General features: G+C 37.8%; 2 long non-coding RNA genes across 6 annotated transcripts in view; one reads left to right on the top strand and one right to left on the bottom strand.

The window, feature by feature from the left end:
* The window catches only part of LOC136855338 (uncharacterized), a 65,639-nt gene extending 59,132 nt beyond the window's left edge, over positions 1-6,507 (top strand). The window contains exons 3-6 of one of the 2 annotated variants that reach the window (XR_010857982.1): positions 2,564-2,694; positions 4,915-5,243; positions 5,547-6,347; positions 6,384-6,507. This is a non-coding gene — a long non-coding RNA (uncharacterized lncRNA). The other variant, XR_010857981.1, reaches the window with a different exon arrangement.
* The window catches only part of LOC136855337 (uncharacterized), a 56,541-nt gene continuing 41,674 nt past the window's right edge, over positions 6,377-21,243 (bottom strand). For all 4 annotated transcript variants that reach the window (XR_010857978.1, XR_010857979.1, XR_010857977.1 and 1 more), the window contains 4 exons: positions 10,582-10,741; positions 8,395-8,644; positions 6,661-7,021; positions 6,377-6,503 (listed from right to left, as the gene is read on the bottom strand). This is a non-coding gene — a long non-coding RNA (uncharacterized lncRNA). The remainder of the gene's footprint in view (positions 6,504-6,660; positions 7,022-8,394; positions 8,645-10,581; positions 10,742-21,243) is intronic.

Here is a 21,243-nt window from a genome sequence, read left to right as displayed (position 1 = left end):
GGAAGAAACCAAGTGATAAATGATGGATACCTTTTCATTTTTGACGCAACGAGCAAAAGTGGTCCCGAATTAAAGTTTTGGAGATGTGAAAATAAAGATCGATAAAGACAAAATCCACGAAGGAAAGAGAAACGCGTTCCATATTTGCTTGATTCAAATCTGCAAGAAGATCGATGTAAAGTGAGATTGCATTTGAAGGAGGGAAAAGTTATTCGCCAGTTGAATAAACACAGCCATGAGGCATCTGCTGCAAAAATAGAGGTTGAAGAGATAGTCAAGTTCTTCATCTTCTGAAACTTTTAACCAACAGTTGTTAAATAAATTTTTGTATCAAACTAGTTTAGCCTTAGGGGATGCCTTCTTTGCAAGGAAAAACTTTTGATTGGGAATAAAAAAATTATTAAACAAGGCACCAGCTAACCCAACTAATTTGGCATTTGTTCCCTGAATCCCATACATTATATGTTCCAAAACTGGGTGTGAGCGTAGAAATTTTCAGGGATCATACCAGAAAGTGTTAAAAAAGGATAATAGTATTTAGAAGAAACAGGCTTGAGCCAACAATTTAGTTCTGGTAAAGAAATTTGTTTGGCTGGCCATCTTTTATCAAACTAGTTTACCTTACAGTTCCACACGTTTGCCTGCAGGAGGTCCCTCAGTGTGAAAACTTATGCAGGGAATAAAAAATTATTTTAAACAACTGATTTGGGATGCAAGATATTTTCGAGCTTACCTGAAACCCATACACCCTGTTATGTTCCAGAAAACTGGGCATTGAATGGCATTATCGATGAGATTAATGTCCTGTCAGGAGGCTGGTATAGAGACTATTAATTTGATAATTTTAGTTCCATGATGTTTTAGTATTTATCTGATGCTTGAATTAGCTTTCCTTTCAAGACTATATAAATTTAAGAATTTAGTCTTTACAGTAGTCAGGAAATTTATTCTAGCTCAAAGGATCTTTACTGTCGTTATTTCGGCTAAGTGTGGGCCATACTATATTGAAGGAGTTATTCCTATAGTTTATGCATAATCATGTGTTCAGCTTTTCTTGTTTTAACAAAACAAGTTTTAGTAACAAACTTATTTTCGTTTATTTGACTCACTTAAAACCATCGAACCTAATTTGAGACCGACCATTAAGGGTCGCGTTTTCCATCTAGCCCAAAACATGCACAGACATCTTGTTTCATTGGGTTTATCAAATCGTTATAAAACTGATCCTGACTTTGCTGTATTGGCTAATACATACATGTTCATAGCACTCCAGTACTTATTCGGCTGTCGATCTGAGCTTTTGCTCATCTAGTGCTCACATTGATTATGAATGGTCAGTAAACGAATATCCAAATGGGAGTGACCACTTCCCAGTTCATATAAAAACAATTAAGAATCAGCCCTCTGAGTCACCTCCCAAATGGATGTCGTCTACTTTTTCACTAGTACTGACTCTCCCAAGGAAGAAGTGTCTTAAGACACGTCTTTCTTCTGGCTTCATGTGGCGATCGGAAGGATGTACTCTAGAGCTTGTGACGACACCTGTACACTCCACCTGAGAGCTCACAAAGTCAATGGCCTGGTCCATCCCTTGCATTCTGGAAGATTCTGTCAGTCTGGAAGCAAGATGTTGTCTCAATAGACCACATTTATGTCTTCTACCTTCAGGCCTTTGCCCACAGGCCCTTGGAACCCTTTTTTCTTGGTCCTGTGGTGGCTGCTCAACAAGTTGTGTTTTCTTACCTGGCGCCTTTAAGAGGACAGGTAGCATCTCACCTAAGGTGTATGGTTCCGGAAGTGAGAAGGATTCCGAGAGTGATTGCCTCCTCCTCCTCCTCCTCCTCCTCCTCCTCCTCCTCCTCCTCCTCCTCCTCCTCCTCCTCCTCCTCCTCCTCCTCCTCCTCCTCCTCCTCCTCCTCCTCCCATTATAAGCATTGCATTTTAAATCAGTTTTTCCTAATTTAAACAATTGTATTGTAAATCAATTTTCCCTAATCGTAACTTTTCATTTAAAATATATTTTCCCTAATCTATAACCATTGCATTTTGAATAAGTTTTCTATAGGTATAACCCTTACCTCCTATATACCTTATTTTCTGTAATTATAACTCTTACGTTTTAAATATTTTGGTCCAAATTATAACCCTCTCATTTTGAATAAATTTTCCATAAATAAAACAATTGTATATTTTAAATTAATTTTTTTTTTTATAATTATAACCCATACATTTAAAATGGATTTTTCCCAATTATGACCATTGCATTTTAAGTAAATTTTCCCTAAATATAACCCTTTTAATTTTAAGTATATTTTCCGTAATTCAGAGCAATTGCATTTTCAATAAATTTTCTATAATTATAACCATTACATTTTAAACATATTTTCTCCTGCTTAAAACAGTTTCAGTTTAGAATAAATTTTCTAACATTGTAACCCACCACAAGGAGATATAAATATTTTGAAATTTATTTTTATTTATATTTTTATATATTTATTTAGGTTAGCAAAATAGTGTTAGAATGATAAACAATGGTCTCATTCAGTTTTTTTTTTCTTTTCAGGCAAATTTATTTTGAAAAAACATCACACATCACGAAGGATAAAGGAACATCAGAATTGATACGAATGTATGAGGAGGATTTATGAATACGTCAGCTAATATATCAGTACGTCATCTAATGCGTCAGAACTAGTAAGTGCCTCCTTTATTGCAACATATCTGTCAATATCTACAATCTAACAATTAGTTCTTATTCCGTTTATAACCATTTTGGGGTGTAGGCATTTCTCTCTCTCTCTCTCTCTCTCTCTCTCTCTCTCTCTCTCTCTCTCTCTCTCTCTCTCTCTCTCTCTCTCTCTCTCTCTCTCATATACATTTCATCTTGCCAAAATATTATTTGCTCTCTCTAGTGCATTTTTGTGCTTTAGACTCTCTCTCTCTCTCTCTCTCTCTCTCTCTCTCTCTCTCTCTCTCTCTCTCTCTCTCTCTCTCTCTCTCATATACATTTCATTTTACCAAAATATTATTTTGCTCCTGATAGTGCTTATAGACTCTCTCTCTCTCTCTCTCTCTCTCTCTCTCTCTCTCTCTCTCTCTCTCTCTCTCTCTCTCTCTCTCTCTCTCTCTCTCTCTCATATACATTTCATTTTACCAAAATATTATTTTGCTCCTGATAATACTTATAGACTATTATCACTCTCTCTCTCTCTCTCTCTCTCTCTCTCTCTCTCTCTCTCTCTCTCTCTCTCTCTCATTTTACATTTCATTTTGCCAAAATATTATTTTGCTCCTGATAGTGCTTATAGACTCTCTCTCTCTCTCTCTCTCTCTCTCTCTCTCTCTCTCTCTCTCTCTCTCATATACATTTCATCTTGCCAAAATATATTATTTTTCCTGATAGTCTATAGACTCTATTCTCTATCTCTCTCTCTCTCTCTCTCTCTCTCTCTCTCTCTCTCTCTCTCTATATCTCTCTCTCTCTCTCTCTCTCATATACATTTCACCTTGCCAAAATATTATTTTGCTCCTGATAGTGCTTATAGACTCTCTCTCTCTCTCTCTCTCTCTCTCTCTCTCTCTCTCTCTCTCTCTCTCTCTCTCTCTCTCTCTCTCTCTCTCTCTTCCCTGATATCGTTTTGAGATTTCGACCAAATAGCTTTAGTTCCACAATTTTTTCATCATAATACTGTATGAATATTATACCACATCATATAAAAATTGTACAAGTGTATGAGTGGTGTACCGTTCATATATTATGAATGGAATACTTTCGAGGTGTGTACTGCTCCATGATTTTGCAGTAATAATCTAATAAAAATCTTTTCCACTGCTAAAACTGCAACACTAACGTCATCTCTTAATCTTTTGGAAGGCTGCTTGCCATATTTTGTAAATTTAAAAAAGGTGTCATGTTTCTTATACTCAAAAGGGCACGTCTGATATTATATTTTTCTACAAACAAAAAGGTGTGTGTGTTATATTTTCTATATTGAAAGAGACCAAAAGAGGCCTGTTGAATATGTTTTCTATATTGAAAGAGGCATATCTGTTGAATATATTTTCTATATTGAAAGAGGCCTCTCTGTTGAATATATTTTCTATATTGAAAGAGGCCTATCTGTTGAATATATTTTCTATATTGAAAGAGGCCTATCTGTTGAATATATTTTCTATATTGAAAGAGGCCTGTCGAATATGTTCTCTATATTGAAAGAGGCATATCTGTTGAATATATTTTCTATCGTGAAAGAGGCCTATCCGTTGAATATATTTTCTATATTGAAAGAGGCCTATCAACATGTTGAATATATTTTCTATGTTCAAAGATGCCTATCTATTGAATATATTTTCTGTGTTGAAAGAGGCCTGTCTCTGGAATTATATTGTATACTCAAAAAGGCTTGTTTATTATATTATTTTCTATACTTGAAAAGGTCGGTCTTGATGTATTTTCCATTTTCAAAGAGGCCTGTCTGTCATATTTTTTATATTCTAAAAGGTCCGTTTTCGTGATATTTTCTATATAAAAAAAGGCCTGTGTTGCATTTTCTATATTCATAAAGGCCTCCCTAATATTTTTTTGTATTCTAAAGAAGGCCTTTTAAATGTGCAAGATATAAACAGTAATTTTGGAATGCTTTTACTGAGGAACATTACAATTAGTCTTCTGTCATGTTCTATATGAAAAAAGGCTTTTCTGTCATTTTTTTCTATAAAAAGGCCTTACATAATTTTGGTCACAAAGCCTTTAACATGTTAAAAATGAAAAACAGTAATTGTGGAATACTGGAAACAAATTTTCGGATGCTTTTACTCAGAAACCTTACAGTGTCTGATGTTTGGATGCTTTTACTAAGATTAGTAAACATTACAATGTCTTGTTGTTTGTCTAACAAATACTTTGTTTTCCAGGTCAGACACTCAGGATATCTAAGCAAGCTGATCAGATATGGCAATGATGACTCAAGAACTCTCTCAATCAGGCCTGGGCAGGAAGTGATGCCCTCTCTACTCCACCAGAGTACCATTTCTTGATAGCATCCACATCATTCCACTGGCCTGTCTACTCTTAGGGCATGTGGACCACTTCCTGGTACTGCTATCTGCTTTTAGGACATTGGGACTGTATCCTAAACCTGGCCTTCCTTGCTGACACAGAAGCTTCAAATTATAATGCACAGATGTATATCATCATCCAAGGATAACTTCTTGGATGCAGCCAGAATGCAAATGTAGCCCAGGTAATTACTATATATACTGGTTTTCATTGTAATTTTGGTTTCTAAAATTAATATGTGGTGAAATTGCAATACAAGCTTTTTTTATAAAAAAATTGAAACATGAGAATTTCAGCTGTTAATTTTGTAGTATTTCAATTGCTGGAGTAATAAAGTACGTTTGAAAATTCAATATACTGTATTTTGAAGCATTAGAATGAAAATTCAATATACTGTATTTTGTGTATTTCAATTGCTGGAGTAATATAATATACTGCACTATATTTTGTGTTTGAAAATTCAAAATATTTTTTCCTTTTCTTTCAGTTTCTCGTTGCCGGAGAAGTGGCAGAGGAGATGAAGGCACTGGTTGAGCCTGACATACATATGGCTGTCCACCGACCTTGGTGGACGGCCTAACAACACAAGTTGTGTTACTACTAACACAACAATTATTCCTGAAGTAGCAAGAAGACTGGGCAACAGCTACTTCGATATTCATTGGCCATTTACAAGTGATTCCATGCCCTTTGTACCAAGTAATGTTTTCAACAAGCCTCAGGATTTATAGACACATTATACAAGCTATATTGTAACAGGGGTCTTGTACACAGTACTGTACAAACTGCTGAGCAGTAGGAAACTTGTAGGTTCAGGTTACTACTGCATAGATGGATTTATTGCCAAAAAATTTGTGTATATGTAGTTTTTCTTTACTTGTAATATTCATGTGATTACACAAACTTGTAGATGCAACCTCTATAACAGCTTGCCGAGTGCAGACACATACATTTTCCATTGTACCATACCACGGCTGGGTTACTGTTGTGTAGACATTTCTTCAGGTGTAAAATACTGCTGTGTATCAATTTTTCCCATCGTGCACCAGTCAAGTGCTGTGTAGACCTTTCTTCAGGTGTAAATACTGCTGTGTATCAATTTTTCTCTTCGTGCACCAGTCAAGTGCTGTGTAGACCTTTCTTCAGGTGTAAAATACTGCTGTGTATCAATTTATCCCATCGTGCACCAGTCAAGTGCTGTGTAGACCTTTCTTCAGGTGTAAATACTGCTGTGTATCAATTTATCCCATCAGTGCACCAGTCAAGTGCTGTGTAGACCTTTCTTCAGGTGTAAATACTGCTGTGTATCAATTTTTCTCTTCAGGTGTAAATACTGCTGTGTATCAATTTTTCTCTTCATGCACCAGTCAAGTGCTGTGTAGACCTTTCTTCAGGTGTAAATACTGCTGTGTATCAATTTTTTCCATCGTGCACCAGTCAAAACCTGTAGAGAGAAGGTGGAATTAAAAAATATAAATTTTCTATACCAGGATTTTTTTCAAAGATTTTATAATGCATCGCTCATATATAATCTTGATAAATCAAGATATTGGTCCCTTACAAATTTGTTTAACTGTCCTGTGCCAAAATAAAATATTTACCTGTCTGTGCACCAGCTGAATGAAAACACCACTCTTGCAGTGCACTGAAAATACACGCTGCTTTCGTAAGACCTCTCTCTGTGCACATTCTGAAGGAACCTCTCTTCTCTACGATATGGCAAGTGTTGTGGTGTCCAAAATTGCCTGTTTCTACAGCACCAATATTCACTACTGACTACCCTGGTAGGTAGGCGGAGTGACCCAGCCTTGTTTAGTTTCATAAAGTGGTTAAAGAAATCATCTTGGTTGCAGCAACCATCTTGGCAACCTCTTTCCACACCTCTGGGGACCTTTCTCAATGGCAGGGCCTCATCTAGGTACTCTAAATTCATCAATCTTGCTGGTGGTGCTACGTGTTATTCTGAAATCAAAAAATGTACCAGGTCTTGTATAAAAATAGTGAAGTACAGATGTAATTACTTGCTTTCCCATTACTGAAAGCAATTTCTAATCTTGACATCTTCTCAACAATTCTGCAAGAAGCAGAACAAAATCTAAATCCCTTAATCAAAGAACTATATAAATATTGATTAATCAGTAAAGTAATTCAAAATATCATAGCTTATATGACCACTCATGTTTTGCTATCCATGATCTTAACTATATGAAGTCTATTTGCTGCTTTGTACATTGCTTGCAACAAACCTAGTTATCTGGAACTCAGGAGTTTAAACTAGCTCTCTTTCTTTATATAAAATCCTGCCAAACAAATTTAAAATACAATCACCAAATGTATAGCTGTATTTTACACAGTTTTCAAGAATGTTTTCAAATAGTTATTCAACAATATTTTTAGTTTTTTATTCCTGAAAGTATTCTAAGCTCCACAACTCTCGACATCAGCCTCTTGAACCTTTCAGTACAGCTGTGGGCTAGTTTCTGAAAGCAATAAATAATGGGCTAGCTTCTGAAAGCAATAAATAATATCCCTTCACATGCTAACCTGCTGAGAAATGTTTTGATTAGTAACTAGTAACTATATTTCAACTCTAAGTCAGTCCTGAACTGTGGAATTCTTAATTAACACTTGAGTTCACTTGGAGCTATGGAAAAAAATTGTGCATTTGTATAATCATCACTAACAATCATTTAGTTCTTTTGAAAGGTTTCGTCGCACTGAATCTGAGTGAAAATATTCCCTTCATACTTAGCTGATCACAGGTATCTGTAACATACAGTTCTATAAAGATGAATGGAAAATTGTCTCTTGCACAACTAGTATACACTTGTTACAAGTGTTGCAGTCTACTGTCAGTCTTAGCAATATCATATTTGTGTCACCCTTCCATTACATTTTAACACATTCTAGGATTATGATAATAACTATACACTTTACAGTCAAGGAAATTAATGGTTATAGGCCAGTGACTTCTTGTTCATATAGAGTTATAGGCCAATTTCACTTGGTGTGTATAAATAGGTTATAGACTAATTTCACTTGAAGCCTAAACAGTTTATCTTGCCATAACCTAACTTCAATTGAGACAATCAAGAATGATCAGATTATTCTTGCCCAAAATACCCACCACCCCTGACTAATACATCCTTTCCTACTTAATCAACTCTCAAAGGATCTACTATCCAGTCCTAGCTTGGTTCAGGAAGGATTCACCATGCCCTGGATCCTTAACAATAATATATCCTAGGGTCCTTTCACACAGCAAAATATACCCTGAGCTGGATAAGGTGCTTTACCTTCAAGCCACATTTGGGGCATTCAAAATTTTCCCTTACCTTAAACTAGTGTGGTTGAAGATTGATAGCCCTCCAGGGCTCATCTTGCATCTGTGAAAGGTCCAAGTTAAGTTGAGATTGGGCAGTTCTGATGAATAGTGATAAGGTCGGTCCTGGCTGAAGATTTTGAATGGAAATTTACTTGGCTATATGTATTCCCAAATCTTGCTGTGTATGTTCCATACAGTCACTTCTACACTGCCACTAATCATTCCAGCTGAAGTATCAGGATTCATATTGGAGAATAATCCTGAAAAATGATTCAGCTTTGAATATCTGATATTCTAATTGGTGAAAGACAACGGTTTACCAGTGACACACTTGATGTGATCAATTAGATGAAGCTACAATTCTCACAAGTTATATCAGCAGGTGCCAAAAGTAAACTAAATTTACTGTAGGAAACTAGAGATATAATCTCTGAATAGTCCAAATCATTTTGATTTTTTAGACTGCAACAACCCCAAAATCTAGTTTACAATATTTTGGTCTTTATTAGACGGTCCCATTTACGTTGACGACATTCCCTAGCCATAAAATTATGTCATTATATATAATACAATTTAATTTTTCTGACAAAACATCTTGACAAAGGTTTTATACGTCAGATTCTCATTGACTACAATAATATGAGTTACAGCAGCAGAGATATTTTGAGTAGTAGTAATTGGTCATTGTGAGTCACATTATGCACATCTCTATCAGCAACCTCAATGACTTGGAACTTTTGAGAATATAACACCAACAGCTAATTGATTTCCTTCACTGTATGCATAAGGCTTCAAATAACTTAACAGGTTTAAAAATAAAATAATTTCAATGTATTTTAGCGACAGTGAAGACAGTCCTTGTGCTATCCTGAATACTGAAATCCACTGAAAACTTTGCTGCAATTTCATAAGTACCACTTACCACTATATTTGGTCAATAAATTGCTCATTAAGTACAGGATATAATGAACAAGTAATACTATTGTATTAGGCTAGTTTTTAAAAATATCCTGAATATGGGATTAAATGAATGACATACCCTGACTGTGATGTCATTTCATGATATGAATTTCATACCAAAGGCTGTCCTGCCTAGTCATAGTTTGACCAATCTAAACATCTGACCAGAGCCCAGAATGTCTCAAGTCATTCCAGGGCTGAATTTGGCACTAATAGATCTTAAACTTTACCTTAAGAAATACTATTTGCCACCACATAGTAATACCAAGCAAACCTCTGCATATCAATGTGTCTACTTTGTAAAATGGCTACCCTTCTATGCTTGTAGCCATACTTGAAGTTGTAGGCTCCCTCTTCAATCACTTGAAATGTTCAAGTCAAAAAGCTTGCAAGTTACCATTACAACTCTATGGCAACTCCTTTGAGTCTTGTCTTGTAGTACCGTAATTGTCTAAATACATCAACGGATATGAAATATAGTCCTAAGGCATCATCATATTTGAATTTGGAACAAAATCAAGATCGCACAAAAAATGACTACGCGATTTCCGAGTTACCTGAAGCAGCAGTTAACTTAAGAAAGGTTTGTCAAATAACTCCACTAATCCAACCTTCCTCCTTTGTAAGAAATAATGAGTTCCAAGTTTCAGCCAAGGCTTGAGTGGTCACTGTGCCCTAGGTTAGGTCTGGTCATGTTGGTCTCTATTAACTGTGGGTTAAGCTACGTTCAGTTTGATGCTGACATTTTGCCTACATAACCACTAGAGTTTTAATCTGTTTATATTCCTAGTAACCTGTGGTAGATACTCATTTTCACAGCTAATAGTACCTACCCAGCTGTGCTGCTTTCTACACACTATGCATAGTTTGGTTCTAGGGTCTCCTTAGATTCTGCAGAGATTCAATGTCAAAAACTGCTCAAAACACTGAGAGTATATCTAGTTGGTACCTAAGTCATCTGTCAGTAGCTAACACATGAAAAACTTATCAGATCATAATTTCAAGTTAATACGCTACAAACTTTAGGCAGGCTTAAAAATTCTTTCCAGAATCAAGTGAATAATCCAAAATATTAAAGTATGAAGCATAAAGTGTCCTCCTCCCCAAAATCCCCCCCCCTTAGGGTGAATTGTAACACACCATCATTATCAGTAACCTATCACCATCCAATTCACTAATATGACGACCCCATATGGGCAATTTCTGCCATTATCCTAACTGGGAAACAATACCTTACCTTGCAACAATAAAGCCACGAAGAATCAATAGCCATCTGTAAGCACCATAATCATTGACTGAAATTCCTCCAACTCCTGCCCCTGACTGAGTGGCCAGCCAGGTAGCTGTCTTGTCAGCCATCAAGGATTTTAGTTTCATATGATTTGTCTCAAATTATCCTGGAAGGAACAAACAGGATATATTATGTAATTGTTGTCCCACATAAATATCAACTTAATTTGGAAGCTTTGCATTCACACAACTTGAAATAAATGAATGATGTTCTCAATATAACTTGATAATAACTTAGGTCACTTGAGCAGGGAACAAGGCTTGTGACAACAGTTCAGACACACTGAGACTGAGACTGAGAGGCATCTGGTGGCAACTGAAAGAAACGTCAAGTCAGTCACTGAATGGTGCTTTTTGGAAATGATTTAACCTTTAAAAATTCGGTATAAAATGGAATTACGAAGTAAATAACGAAACTTTTGCTTTAAAATTAAAGCAATAATGATGGATTAGTACAAATATGTGCAAATTAAGGTATTATAAGTCTCGTAGATAATGTCTTAATTCCCAAAATTATTTGAGCCAATACCAAGAGGTGACGGAATTTAGGAAACTTTAAGTAATACTTAGAAATATAATGAAAGGTTTGTTGCTAGATTAAAGCAATGATGACTGAAAAGTACAAATCTGTCCAAATGAACTTATAAGTCTCTTAGATGATGGCCCAGTTCTGAAAAATATTTGAACCAAAACCATAAAGTCAACCATATTTGGGAAACTCTAATGAATACGTAGTTTCAAATAAATCCTTTCCTTATCTAAAGAATAATTTCAATTGAAACTAGGATACTAAGAGCATTTCGAAAAAATTACATTACAGAGTAATGCAATACCGTAAGGGAAATTTATATGAAGCCAAAAACATAATATATATTGTATATTAGCTACTAAAATACATGTTTACACTTTCAAAAACTTTTAAAAATTTGCTAATGCCACCTACTGGCAAATTTTTGACAGCTTTGCCAGTCTCCTCTCCTAAATGTCTAAGAAAAACTATTCTTTTGCTATTATTATTTGCTCTATAAATGACAATAAATTAATTATTTAATCAAGAATTTAATAGTAGTGTGTATTCATAAAATTTGCACCCAAATGTGAATGAATTTGAGTAAATTAAGAGATTCATAAGGATATTTCAAAGACTAATTCTGGCAATACCTAGGAAGGTGGCATCTATTTTTCATATGCCCTGGAAATGGAGGTGAATCTCTATGCTGATAAAAATTAAAATACAGGTTTAAAAAACTCTCTCTCTCTCTCTCTCTCTCTCTCCATCTCATCTCATCTCTCTTTTCCCTCTCTCCCACTACTGGACCATTCTCTCTCTCTCTCTCTCTCTCTCTCTCTCTCTCTCTCTCTCTCTCTCTCTCTCTCTCTCTCTCTCTCTCTCTCTCTCTCTCTCTCTCTCAGCAAAGCAGGTGCGAAAGGGTTTGCTGATTTCTCAGAAAAAATTAATAACTGGTCCTCCACAAACTATTCAAATAAGTTTGGGGGGGGTCACTTTCTTAGTGGTTTTGGGCCCAGGAGGGAATTTTGACAGGACAGAAAGTGAAAGGACCAGGTTTGTTGACAAGGTTGTCAGTCCTACTGAAGTAGGAACTCCTTCCTCCGTGCCTCTGACCACCAGGCCCTGGGGCAAATGGCAAAATGAGTTTGATATATCGTGCGTGCGAAATAGTCTTCCATTCTGATGCAAAATCTCTGCCAGTTACTGACACTCTGATTAATTGGAAGTTTAGTTATATAGTTAGACTCTGTTCATAGCAAGTGCCTTTATAAGTACTTTGGTATATTTTAATTATATAAATTCAATTTAGCAGCTATATAATCAATTCAGTAACTATATAATCAGTTCACTAACTATATAATCAATTCAGTAGCTATATAATCAATTTAGTAACTATATAATCAATTCAGTAGCTATATAATCAACTCAGTAACTATATAATCATTCAGTAACTATATATTCAGTTCACTAACTATATAATCAAATCAGTAACTATATAATCAATTCAGTAACTATATAATCAATTCACTAACTATATATTCACTAACTATATAACCAGTTCACTAACTTTATAATCAATTCAGTAACTATATAATCAGTTCACTAACTATATAATCAATCAGTCAGTTCACTAACTATATATAATCAATTCAGTAACTATATAAACAATTTAGGTACTATATGATCAATTTAGTTACTATGAAATCAATTTAGTTACTACCCCCTTGATCGTTTCCTTTTGAACAAATTTCAGTTTATTTAGTCGATCATTAAAACTCTAAATCACAATTCATAACAACTATCATGATGTTCATAAATCAGTAACAGTATTCAGTTTAATGCGACATTGTTGTATTAGAAACAAAATAATATGCAAAATGTGAAACATTTTCAAAATAAAACGACCATCCGCACAAGTGCAAACAATAGTAATTAAACAGCGTGCATGGCCAATTGTCCCTTGAACGTGAAACAATTTCCCAAAATAGTAAAACAAATGCAAATTTCAAAGTCAATTTTTCATTAACAAAAAACATCGTATTTTTACATTTTTCCGAGGCATCTAGTTATTAATCTCGCTAAATCACATCTTGCACATTCTTCTCAAAGTATAATTGATTCCTGAAGTACCCCCTTTCATACCAATTATTGTAGTTTACACTATGTGAGCTCATACAGGGCAAAAGGAGGTACAAGGTAATGTTGCACTTGTCACGTTGAGATTAGGCTTCTTGTACGAACAACAATAGAAGAGAGGTGCTCTCTACTTTCTGATATCATTATCATGCCTCAAGTACAACAGGTGGACAGAGAGCGTATCATATATATCTGCTTATGAGCAAGGTCTGGACTGCATCGAATCAGCTCTGGTTTTAAACATTGCTGGCACCACGGATTACTCAATTATTCGAAGATTCCAACGCACAGGAGAAATGGTCACCTCAAACCCAGCTGGGAGCAGACCACGAAAATTCATACTTTTAACTGAAGGCAACCCAACCATAACTATTCGTGAGTTGCGGTCAACATTTTATGATGTCTGTGGCCACATAAACCACAAGTCTCTGCCTACCCGATGTAGAGAGATTTTTAGATGGACAGCTTATCACCTCAAAGCCTGTAATGATGTACCAGCGTCAAGAAATTCCCCTGCAACTAAGGACTCTTGTGTTCAATACGCCCAGTGGATGTACACTGAAGGACTACTGCAGCATAGAATATACATAGACGAAACAGACTTCAGTCTGTATACTCGACGTCATTATGGACGGGCACTTATTGGGCAAAGAATGCACCATATGGTAGGGAATCTAAGAAGACAACAGATCAGCGTTATTGCTGCCGTGCCCAACTTTGTGGGGCTGCTTTACTATGTAATAATCCATGCATCTGTTAACAGAGAAGTCTTCCATGATTTCACAACAGATGAGAGAGCAGTACTGCTCATGGACAATCCCCCTTGTCATGGAAATGTTGTGCTTAACTCCGACAACCTTCAAGTAAAGTATTTGCCTCCAAATTCCATTCAAAATAGCTTTTCGGTCTTTAAAAATATGAAACAAAGACTCAATTGGATTCAAGGTGAAGTGTCCGGTCGACGAGCCGCTGCTGCTGCCAATATGTCTATGGCCAATTGAACTGACTGAGTATGAAATTTAGGTCTTGAAGACCAAGCGCCTGAACCCATCAGGATTATTCAGCTCCTTGGCCAGTTGGAGGAACTCCCTCATGGAAAAGGATTACTCATTCCATTGAAGTAATCAGCCAGGATATAACTGCTAATAATTGCAGGCATTCAAATGGGTATCATACTAAATTGAATTAATGAATTGCTTAGTCCTTTTTTCATTGGATTTATTGCATGTAAGATGGCTTATGAGGGAATACTCTTAATACCTCCCCCCACCTTGATGGCATTTACACCCTTAGTCAGGTTGAAATGGTTTAAAAGTTAGATTGTGGCAACAGGCAATAATTTCTCTCTTCACAACCTTTGGGGTGCATTAGTCTAAAACATAATATTCCTGCTAAATATCAGTCATTTATAAACAAAAGAGATCACTTATGACTTTTACTTTACGTTGCAGAATTGATTTACCTGCTGGCAACTAATAAATAATTTTACCAGCATTTTCGAATATAAAATGCTTAAATTACAAAAAACCTAACACTGTGGAATTGTTATACTTAAGATACTCCATTTTAGTAAAACTTCTAGTCACAAGTTCATGCAGTTCAATCTTGGAGGCAGCAGGAAGTATGGTTTTTTAAATTGACTGACACCGATGGCTCAGTGCCATTTGGGGCAGTACACTTGTGCCAGGTTAATTTTAAGCTCCATGTGAACCCTGTCTTTAGCCAGAGGGTTACGAAAAGAACAATAATAAAAGGGAGTATCTCTCTCTGGGAGTCACTGTCAACAAATGCCTTGACACTAACCTTACAGGTGCCTTGGGTCATCTACCTGAGGTCTAACAAGGTGCCACAGTTTGCGAGCCTGGGACTCTAGATTCATCACAAAAGAATAACAAAAGGACAGGACAGCCAAAGTAATTAATAATTGCTGTAAACAGGTGATAATTAAATATGCCAAAGTTATATTCCTTAGCCTATGGAAAGGCTAGGTTCATTTTGCCCATTGGGTCAAAGTGACCTACAAAACTGGGATATCTGTTAACTGCACTCTGCATTTGCAAAGTGGGAACCAATAACTTTTGCTAAAATAATGATTAATAGAACAAAATAATGAAAGGAAAAAATGTTAAAGGAAAAGAACGAATTACAGAGTTACAAGGAAACTAAATAGGAGAGGAAACTGACACCCTTTTCTGGAAGAGTCCTCACAGGATAGGGTGGCACTAGTGCCAAAGGAGCTCAGCGGCTCTCTATTGGCGATCTGGAGCCACTTATGAAATGGACCTGTTTTTCTGGTTTTCCTTGGAGCCTCAGCCAAGTCTGAAAGGACACTGTTGCCACCTGGGGCTTCTTTGATGGCAGGGGCATTCTTTCAGGATCTGCCCCAAGTCACTGTGGTTGCTTGAGTTCACTGGTTGAGGTTTGGGGCTTACTCACATGTTTGCGGAGGACGGGGAAAGGGAAGAAGATGTTCTGGTGCTGGGAGAGTTGGATGACCAGCTCAGGACAGGTTGAAGGCTGCAATGAGCTTCCGCTGTGGTCAGAAGAATCCATTCTCTTCCATGGGAACTAAGATGACTGGGACCTACTGATGATTGGTGTCTGGCCATTTGTCAGCCCGTTTTGGGACACGAGCTTGGCACTGCTCTGTGCACTCAACTGGCAGAGACTGTCAATTTTGGGATCTCCATCGCAGGGAGATGATTGGGTGCCTTGGCACTGGCACTGGGGCAGGGCATGGCACAGGACTGGGCATAAAATAAGTCCTTGGATGGAGTTGGAAGTACTCAGGTTGGCAGTGGAATGAATGGATGTCCTCCACACTGGAAACCCAGATTGTGGTATCTTTGATGGAGACTGGAAGTCTAGCCATCACTTCCAGGGCCGGGAAGGTCAGATTTTTTTAAGACCAACTGGACAGATCATTTTAAAGGTTTGGCCTGATTCTTGAGGGCGGTTATGTTAGCTCCTCCCCTGTCTTTCCTTAACGGAAATAGTTATTTCAACAAATGCCTTGACCTTATAGCTACCTCGAGGAGGTGCCACATAAATGGGGCCTTGGCTGGAGGGGACAATTTGTAACTGCCAAAGCAATGGCAGGGCTTGATTTATTAGGGCATTTTGCCCATTGATCCTCAGGAGCAATAACTCCTGCTATAACCTTTGCATTGCACTGCCCCAAGAGCCAGATAGGGCACCTTTCCCTTCGAGGACTTAGAAAGATTTTCCCAGGATCAGAAACATTTCTTCAGTACCCACACACTGGTTTCTTTGCCCAGGTTGATCAGGAGCTTTCCAATTTTCTTCCATGGGAACTAAGATGAGGATGATTGGTTCAGGCTTGGCTGTTTTTGTCCCATTTCCTTGTGAGGGAGCCTGAGTTGGAACATTGCTGAGGGTTGAATTTGAGATTCTAGCCATCATTTTAGGGATCCACTCCAGACCAGGTTTGGTGATTCTTTGGGCATATTTCTCCCCCTTTTTCAGTTATCTCCGCCATTGCAATTGCTGATCAGCACCTTTCCTTCTTTCAGGATTCCCTTCTCAGTAGGTGGCTTCAGGTTGTCTCTTCCAACATCAGGGAGCCTACATTGCTGAGGGTTGAATGTGGAGAGGGCATTGGGGTGTTGTATTAGCCGCCATTGCAAGCTACCTCTTCTTTCTTTCTCCTGGTTCTGTTCTTTCATTTCTCCCCTATTCTTTCTGCCTCTTCTCATTTCTCCTGGGCTATTTTTTCTTTCTCTTTCTCCTGCGGTTCTGCCTCTCTCTCCGCCTTGGCATCGTCTCCTTTCTCTTCGACCCAATCCCTCAGGGCTTGTCATGACAGTCCCATGTCCTTTCCAGCAGACATGTAGAACTTGAAGTCCTCATTATGCTGGGCTCTGGATGTCGTAGACATCTTGAAACAATGCTCACATGGGCGCGGCCCTTTAGATAATTAGTATGTCTGAAAAGACTCAATTTCAGGGTGTCTGGAAGACTCAAGTCTGTTCGTGATAAACGAATTTTAATGTGTCTGGATAGGACTTATTTTGTTCGTGATGAACGATTTTAACGTCTGAATAAGACTTAGTTTCTTTGTGAAGAACGAGTTTTAATGTCTGAATAAGACTTATTTTGTTCATGATGAACAAATTTTAATATGTCTGAATAAGACTTAGTTTCTTCATGATGAATGAGTTTTAATGTCTGAATAAGACATTTAGTTTCTTGAGTACCTTCCACAGACCTGAAAATCGAGCCTTGAGTGGATTCCCAGGCATAGGAAGCAGTACCAAGACTCTGTCTCCTGGATCAAAATATCTCATTTGGGTGCCAACATCGTAATTTGTTTTCATGGTAGCTTGAGCCTTAGTTAAATTTTGCGGGGCAAAGGTCCAAGCTCTACGCAATTTCTCCTGTAAATTAGACACACAATCTAAAATATTCATATCTGGGGTTTCTCCCTCCGTGTTCCCTCACAACGTCCAATGGACCACGAACACAAAGTCCAAATATAAGCTGAAAGGGAGAGAAACCCAACATCCCGTTCAGCGTTGACCTGATCGCAAACAAAGCATAAGGGATCTCTTTATCCCAATCACAACCAGTTTCTAAACAAAATTTTCTCAAGATAGATTTAAGGGTTTGGTGGAGTCTCTCCACTTGGCCCTGACTCTCAGGGTGATAAGGGGAGGAAGTAACATGGTCAATCCCTAACCCATTCATTTTTCGTTTAAGGTCCCTACTCGTAAAGTTCGTCCCACAGTCACTCTGAATAATTTTGGGAATACCAAACCTCGTAAAGAGGCCAACCAATGCCTCGACACTTTTTCCCCTCTAATACTCCGCAGCGGGACAGCCTCAGGGAAACATGACATCCTGTCAACCACTGTCAAAATGTATTCACGTACCCCGCGCGTCCGCTGTAAAGGACCTACAACATCAAAAATCACTTCCCTAAAAGGTTCCCCCACTGACGGAATAGGAATTAAGGGAGCTTCAGGAATCTTCTGGTTCAGCTTCCCCAAGAGTTGACAAACTTTACAAGATAATACATGTCGCTTTACATCACGACGCATCCCAGGCCAGAAAAAATGTTCAGCTAATTTCTGAAAAGTTTTTCTGGCACCAAGTGAATGACAGGGTCACCCTGTCTTTCATCTTTAGTAGAATGATTAGATGCATGTCCCCTCCCCCTTCTCTTGACAAAGGGAGAGAGGGATTGACCGTGACAACAACCTGTTGGTTTTTACTAGAAAGTTTTATTGTTGCTGACATAACTGGGGTCATCCAAGCCTTCTTCAAGGTAATCGTGCAAACTCATTACGTTAAGCCCAGAGGTCCAGCAGTTGCAACATCCCGTATGTCCTACAAGCTAGAGGTGTGGGATTTCTTTTTCAGCTCTTCCAGACCAGGAAGGTATTCCCGGGTGGGTAGAACCAACCAGTCTGTTCAGTGAACTGGCCAGACTCTCCCCACCAATAGGTAAGTCTCTATGTCAAGAATGAAAGGTTTGTATTCGTGTAGGAACAAAAAAAAAATTTTTTTAATCTTTTGTATTTTTTCTAACATACAAACCTGGAGCTTTTTACATTTATGGCCCACCTCAGCCACCCTCAATCTGGTACCTAAGCCAAAAGGCAAAGTGGAGTGCAGACTGACAAGTGGGCACGGCTTCACCCTACCATCGGTAATTACTGACCATGTCTGAAGGTTTAACAGCTGTTCCAGCTCGTGTTGCAAGCTAAATCGCTAAGAAAAGAACTTCAGGTTTGTATGTTAGGAAAAGACAAATTACTTTAATAAAAAATGGCTATTTTGAGTCCATCCTTTAGATGACAATAGTATTCCTGTTTTGAAAAATTTGCAGCTTTATTCCTTTCTAGGTAAAGCTCTTGACAAAGATGGTTATTTCTCAGGTTATGGGAAAATCTGTTTGTTTTTATTCAGTACAAGGTCACTTTAATGGTAGTTATAAGTAAATAGTACACCATATACTGACGCTGCTACTTCAGTATTTACTTGAAATGGTAAAGTTAGTTGCAATAATGTCCAGGGTAAGGTTTACTGGATCGATGGTACAATGAGAATGAGAGACCGCAGCCACATCCCCATGAGAAAATCCAGTTGTACTATAAGGCAAAAATGCACTCACTTTACCGCTAGGATGAAAACGTGCTGAAGAAAATTATAATGGAGAATGTGACCCCCACTGAAGCTGACAAAAACTCGAACTTTTCATCTACTACCAAAATTGACGTACCTGGGACCTAATCGTGAGGAACAATCCGACCCCCAGCCGAGAGAAACAGAGATGAGTCAACCACTTGAAAGAGACGAATGTAGTCAACCAGTTTTCATGCCCCGCCCGTGGTTGCCCCAGCTCTTACATTGGAATGACTTACCATGAAGCTGTCCAAGAGGATTTCGTGCCATACAGGAAGGAGCTATTTGGAACCACACCAGGAAGCCATCTCCCGCGACGATATTATTAAAAACACCAGGATAATAGGGAGGGCCTCTACGACTGCTAGAGTCGCTCCTTATTCAACAAGAGAAGCCCTCACTCAGCACAATGCAGGAAGAACTTTTCCTCCCCCCAGCTTCAGGAGAAACATACCAGGACACGACAATAATACCGGACCGAACGACACACCCGGCCCGAGAATACCTGATGATACAAACAACCCAGCAGCCAATGAAAATTCGAGCCGCCGAGATGTCACGCCCCTGCCTCGACGGTCTGCTAGGCTGCGACAGCGCCGAGAAAGGATTTGAGAGAAACTTTCTCCAGCCAATAGGAGGCTGCTATGCACCACCACCCGATGACAAATCAGCATGAGAAGACCCCCTCCTGACCTACGACTATTTATGGAGTAGATCCCTCTGGCACGACCAGTCTACTCCGACCCACTGCCGTGATCATACTCGGAAGAATCCGGGAGAAATGTTGGGCCACTTTAAAATTCGATACCTTTTACCTCTACATGTGTAAAAACCCTTCAGGATGTGCCCACCAAATCTGACTTACTCTTAATAGAAATAATCGGAGTCACTGGAAGTTTAACTCCTGATGAATCACATTGGCGTTACTTGCCAGCTGTAGCAACAGCGAGAAAACTGTCATAAGGAAAAAAGAGGACTCTATAGAAGATCAATGCAGCTGATGCAGCGATTTCTTTCAATAGTACTTGTCTAAGAGAGGGGCTCTTACCAACAGTAATAATAATAACAATACTGTATTCTTTATTTCAACTTACACACTCTAGATACACAAGATAAAATTATAAAAATGACATTACACATAATCTGGATACACAAGATAAAATGATAAAAATACTTGGCAATAAAAACAGTACTTAACATTAAAAAAAATTATAAAATTAAAAAAAATGTGAAGAATTCCTAGTGTTGTAAGATCGAATCGACATATGTCGAGACTGTCATAAACCGGGGACTCCCTTACTGTACATGGTAACACTGAAAAATTATCAAATTGACAATACAAGACTTCCCATGCTGAGGAGTTACATAAGGTCTCAAATGCCTACATAACAGACACACACGCTTACTTTCTGCACTTACCAGGTACATAAGATACATACAATCATTCTGATGACAGTTTATATTTTACATGTATTTAGTGAGGGGTGGCATTCTAATCCTTTCATTTTTTTTTTAAGAGAGACTTCCTACTATGTTGAACTATCTTGCAAGACTCATATTGCTTCTGGAAGTCATATATAGATTTTTAATTACTGCATATTTCAATGTCTGGCATTTACCAGAGATTCATTACTTACTTACTTATAGTTGTTACCTTGTTTTCAGCCAGTTTGTGATAAGTATCAGGTAAGTTGTAGCACGGATGTGCAATACGATCATCATTATAGGTAAGTGTTTTCTCACATTCTTAGCGTAAGGAGTGGAGCATCCCAATATATATATAATATATAAAATATATACAATAAATAAAAATTA

This window comes from Macrobrachium rosenbergii, chromosome 31 (genome assembly GCF_040412425.1).
Source record: "Macrobrachium rosenbergii isolate ZJJX-2024 chromosome 31, ASM4041242v1, whole genome shotgun sequence".
NCBI lineage: Eukaryota > Metazoa > Arthropoda > Malacostraca > Decapoda > Palaemonidae > Macrobrachium > Macrobrachium rosenbergii.
The sequence above is the reverse complement of the archived record's forward strand: the minus strand, read 5'-3'. Positions and strand labels throughout refer to the sequence as shown.